This window comes from Oreochromis aureus, linkage group 3 (assembly GCF_013358895.1).
Source record: "Oreochromis aureus strain Israel breed Guangdong linkage group 3, ZZ_aureus, whole genome shotgun sequence".
Classification (NCBI taxonomy): domain Eukaryota; kingdom Metazoa; phylum Chordata; class Actinopteri; order Cichliformes; family Cichlidae; genus Oreochromis; species Oreochromis aureus.
The window spans coordinates 42,623,430-42,629,066 of record NC_052944.1 but is presented as its reverse complement, the minus strand read 5'-3'; the positions used below and the strand labels follow the sequence as shown (position 1 = coordinate 42,629,066).

Below are 5,637 nucleotides of genomic sequence, written 5' to 3'. Positions count from 1 at the left end.
CGGCGGTTCGGACGGCACGACCTCCGTGGAAGTGAGTGGGCGAGCGGTAACGGTGGGGGGGTGAAGGTGGAGTTCGTGGAGAATGAAGTTTTGTGCGAGCGGGTGAAGAGAGTCCAGTAACCAGGGGTGAGCAGAGATTAATCGCTGTAGCCTGGCTTCTACCGCGCGGTGCAATTCCTCTCCCTCATGTTCAAGCCACAGATTAACCAACCTTGAGACAGAGTCAATTAATTCCTCCCGAAACTCCTGGGAGGGTGCGGATGCTGCTGGGTCCATGTTTGGTCGGCTCGTACTGTCACGGCTGGGGCAGCAGTCGTGTTGTGGAGTGAAAGGAGGACCCAAATTGCAGGCAGCCGACTGATGATATGAGTGATATTTATTTACAGAGTGGCAGGGTGGCAAACAGGCAGTGAGGCATGGCAAATACTAACGGAAACCTAAACTGGGAAAAACTAAATAACAAACCTGAGAGCATACAAAAGGGCTGCGGGGCAGAGAGACACAGACAGGAACGAAGCACCATGGAACGCAGAGAGACACAGACGAACGCAGAGAGACACAGACAAATGCAGACTACACAGACGAGCCGACAACAGGCACAGACTGACACCCACTATATATACACACACACAAACAAGGAGACCAGGTAATGACATACAGGTGGGAGCACAGCTGATTCTAATACACAAGACGACCTGAGGAGACAAGCTGAACACGATGACAACAGACACCGACCTTCAGAATAAGACAGGAAATCCAGAACACGAACAGGGCACAAGGGGAGGACACAGAATACCAAATCAGAATACACACGAGGCACAAAATGAACTTCAAGGAAACACAAAACGCTGGGTCAAAATGACCCAGGATCATGACAAAATCGATGGCTGCCTCAGCTTTCCTGAGGGAGCGACAAGACTCCACCCACCACAACGTCACTAATATATGCTTCTTAAACTTTTTGAGCGTTCCAAACAAATTAGCTATAAAATATTGAGCCCTATTCAATTAAAGTTGCATAAAAGTCAACAGAGCTCAATACTTGGTTATGGTTAACTGCAAAACGACATTTGAGTGTTATGAACTTATTAGTTATCGGCTAGAACAACTGTTAGGGATTACAGTGTGACAATAACTATAATATTGGCCATATTATATTTACATTACCAAAGTGAGATGATTTTAGTCTCATGAACAACATTAGCTAATTGTTATTTACTAACTAATCGTGAAATGACTGTTCAGTACAGAAATGAAGCCCAACAATTAGGTTTTACAGTCCCGTGGTCTCAGCCTCAGATACTCAACTAATCATATGATGTCATAAAAAAATGAACGAACAAAAAAAACATTTTTTTCTCCTTCATTTCTGTCAAACAATGATGTATGAAACGTTTCTCGCTGTTAGTATCATGGTTGCTAGGCAACCTGAGCAGCGCAACGAAGGTCAGACCGTCCAATTTCACAAGCCTCTCACTTCCGCACTTCTCGTACTTCGTAGGACCCAGGCACGTGCAGGGGGCGGAAGGGGCTTGAGCACCCGCCCCTTTCCTGATGGGTGCCCAAAGTGCCCTTTTGTTGAGGCAATTTTTTTTTTAAATTTTTAATTATTTTTTTTTAAATGTGTGTGTGCGTGTGGAGTCCTGTCTGTGCCCCTCAACAATAATATTTAACTATTAATCACATTTTTGCTAAATAAAAGGATCTGGCTTGCATCAGTCACATGATCACCATTAACCAATGATCGCCCTTGACGGCAGAACGCGCTGGTTGCGAGCCGGGAACAAGCTCACAAAGAGCACGCGCATTTTTTGCGGTCCGGAGCTGTAGGAGAAACACAAATCAACTCAGACACAGACTGATGCGACAAAACCAGTAAGTAGCTGTACAGCGCACACTGTAGTCTATAGCACACAGGAGTGTTAGCTTATTACGTACACGTTGGTAAGCTGTCTTGTGGCAACTGACGAACTGAAACAAATGAGCGTGCTGTGTGTGCAACAGCGCGACAAACTTTACCTGTCCTTTTATTAACTGCACAAGTAGTGCTGGTCATAGCTGCTGGCTCACTGGGTAAGGCTGTCATGGGTCTGTAGCTCTGTCCACCGTTTTAGGGAACATATTTAGTTTTAAAGTAAGTTACAGGGCTTTTCCTGCCTTTCTGGAGGGCTTATATTTCACTTAAAACGATCGAATATGCATGTCCACATAATAATGGATTATTATAATTATAATATTTTAAAAAACACGCTGTATTTTAAAGAACATACATTAACCTCCTAGGACCTGCCGTCCACATATGTGGACATCACATGTTTGGTTATTTAGACCAAAATACTCAATTTTGCTCTACATGGGCCTGATATCCACTTACGAGGACATTATACTGCTACTGTTCTATCAAAATTTTAAATGAATGTCCTCATTTGTGGCTCTCATTTTTCTTAAAAACAAAAATAAGGTAAAAAAAAAAAAAATCTGGAAATTCTTTGTTTTTACATTCATCAGGCCCCAATATGCCCAAATATCAAAGAGAAATTAAAAATGCATGTCATGGAAGAGTTCGGGTCTTAGGAGGTTAAGAAACAGATTATATTAAATTTATATTTTAAATAAGACAAAATGCTGATTTTACAGCAGCAAAATTATTGTATCTCTACAGTTTAAAAATGTAATAAGCTTTCTCGCTGCACAGAGTGGATAGTGAAACAAATGGAATCGTCATAAATACATTATTATAAATTTATTACTTTTTTCCCCTCATTGCTTTATTATTGTAGCTCTAGTAATAAATAATAAGGGAAGGATTCTGGATCAGCACCATGATGGAAACTTGTGCCCACAGTATATACAGTATTCTGAAGAAGGTCTAAAATGTCACTGTGTGTGCGTGCATGTGTGTGTTTTATGTATATGGATTTTTGAATTATTACTCATAATATAACATTATCCAGACATGGCTGGTAAGGACATGAGGAAACAGTAGGAGCTGTGTGAGGTTACTAAAGGCAGTGGATCCCTCAGCAGCTGGATTACAAAGAGCACAGGTAACATTAACACATGTACCAGTTGTTGGAGAGGTATCCCAGTATAAAAATAATAATAAGCACAACTGAAATGTTTTGCTTCTATAACATTTTTCTGTCATCATTTTATTATAGATTAAGTGTAAGAGTTGTTAAGTGTGGATAATTAAATAATAGTTTATTGCAATAGCAAGTTGTGCCTTGTTCTCAGATGGACAGCAAGTGGAGAGTGATAGATGAAATGAGGGGATGGAAGGAGGAAGAGAGGCAAAGAGTGATTCACAGGCAGGGTCTAGTTTATTTCTCAGTTTTTTGTTGCCTTATGGTTCCAAGCGCTGTCACCAATCTTTGCATTTTGTTATTATCTCATGACACTTGTTTAATCAGCTACCATCTCTCCTATGGACTTTTTAATGTCTACAGTCTCAGATCAACACAGCCCTGCCCTCCAGCACTATCAGCAGCAGGAGCAGCAGCAACCCCTCAACAGCAACATTGTACCCATCAGGTAAAACATAGGCTACATTTGCTTTGCCTCACAACAGTGATATAGTATGATGCGATCCCATATTAGATTCTTGATGAATGTGTGTTGTTGTTATTCAGCCTGGTTCAATGTGCCCCTTTTTAGCTTTGAGCACCCGCCCCTGTAAACGTCTCTGCACGGCCCTGGTAGGACCTGCCGTACATAGTCCACAAACTGCGCATACTACGAAGCGTGTGGTCACTGGATTGGGACACAGCCTCTGTCTGCCTGGGCAGAGCTAGGCCGTTTCTCAATTCTCAAGTACGCATGCGTGCTCCCGCGTTCCGCATTGCGTACTGGCCGAGAACGCGAGCACGGACTCGCGATTTGTACAATTGGAACACCAGCGTACGTGATGATGTCACAGGTCCGGAGTTTTTACTGCCGTCCCCTCTTAATTTAACTGTGAGTAACATGTTATGAGGCTTAACTTTAATGACAGCCAAACCGGTTTACTCAGGAACAAATAAAACACTGAAATAAACCAAACATTAACATTTAGAAGTGATCTAAGTGACTTATATATCATTTTTAACCTCAGTAGTGAAACCTCTATTAATAAAAATAGTGTACATGTACATACCTTAATAAAAACAAGCAGGTGAGATGTTAGAACGCTTTTATTCCTATTTTAGTGGACACTCAATACTATAGACAACTGCTGGAGTTTCTTTAACCTGAGTAGTGAGAAGACCGCGAGCGGGGGGGGGGGTTGAAAACGATGTGCCGGGAGTCCGCTGTTGAGTTTTGGACGAAATGCATTCTGGGATATTTAGCTGTACCAAGTCCACACCGATGCATGCTCGATAAAATGGGCGGAGCGAGAACACATCCGGGACTTTTTCGCGTTCTCGGCTTGATGCGTACTTCGAATTGGAACAGTACTTGGTCTCCGACTGATGACGTATCACGAGTACACGAGAACGCAAGTACGCACAAGTACGCATATTGAGAAACGGCCCTAATCTCAGGCTCCTGCCTCTGGCCTATGCACCTGCCCTGATTGTCACACCTGCCTCCGATCTACCTGATTTCCTGAGCGCTACTTAAGATGGCAGTTCTGTGTTTTCTTGTCGCTGGATTGTTGAGTAACTAGCATTAGTCTGCCCAGCAAACTTTATCTGAACCTGTGTGATTTTCCTAGCCTGTTTTCTGATTGTGTTTTCCATGTAAATAGACATCCCTGGACCTGTCCCTGTTACCTGTCTGAATCATCTGAGAGCGACTGAGTGGCAACGTACAAGTGGAGCGGAAGTGTGAGTGACTGCAGAGGAGAGTGGAGCGATTACAGAAGAGCATCGTTTGTGTGTGTGGACTTTTCCCCCTATATTTTCCCCTCAGAGCCCTGGTACCCTGCACATTGTATGTATTGCACTTGGTGAACTTTGTAATTAAAGCTAACTATCTTTTGAAAAGGAGCCTTGGTCTATGCTTTTGTCTGTTTGACATCCTGACAATCTCAGGTTTTCTCTCAGGTTCAGGAAAATCCCTCACTGCTTGTGAACATTCTTCTCATCACATTGAGTTTAAAAGCAAAGTCCTGATAAATTAACTGTGGATTCTAATAGTTACAATGTGTGGTGTTCTACTTTTTTGTTCTACTTTTCCAAATGTTACTGTTTGTAAATAAATACACAATAAATATTGTAGTCACTTCAAAAGAAAGAAATCTCCAATCAAATAACCAATGAAACAGCCATTTTAATGTGAGCACAAACAGAGACTGAAGCAAAAAGCCCGGCATTTCAGACAAAGTTGAAAACTACTGTTGTGATACTGTTATCTTCAGTTGGGTTTTTAGGTTTTATCATGCTTGTTAACTGAAAAAGCTCTGATTGTGTCAAACCTCCTTCCTACAGAGGTGGCAAAAGTACAGACATTCTATACTTACGTGGAAGTACAGACATCTGTGTTAAAAAGTACTCCAGTAAAAGTTGAAGTACTAAAGCAACTTTGTTACTCAAATGAGAAAGTAAAAGGTACCTCCTCAAAGAACGTTTCTACCATCTATTTTGGTGTAAAGCTAACTGAACCTTGTGCTATATTAAAGTAATAATGAAATAATATTTGTCCATGGGAATACAA

The 5,637-nt window shown here is 41.8% G+C and overlaps 1 long non-coding RNA gene across 1 annotated transcript; it reads left to right on the top strand.

Moving 5' to 3' along the window:
• The first annotated feature begins 1,766 nt into the window (after window positions 1-1,766).
• Window positions 1,767-5,637, top strand: LOC120439385. The gene is made up of 3 exons (XR_005612615.1): window positions 1,767-1,875; window positions 3,450-3,534; window positions 4,730-5,637. It is a non-coding gene; the product is annotated as an uncharacterized LOC120439385 (long non-coding RNA).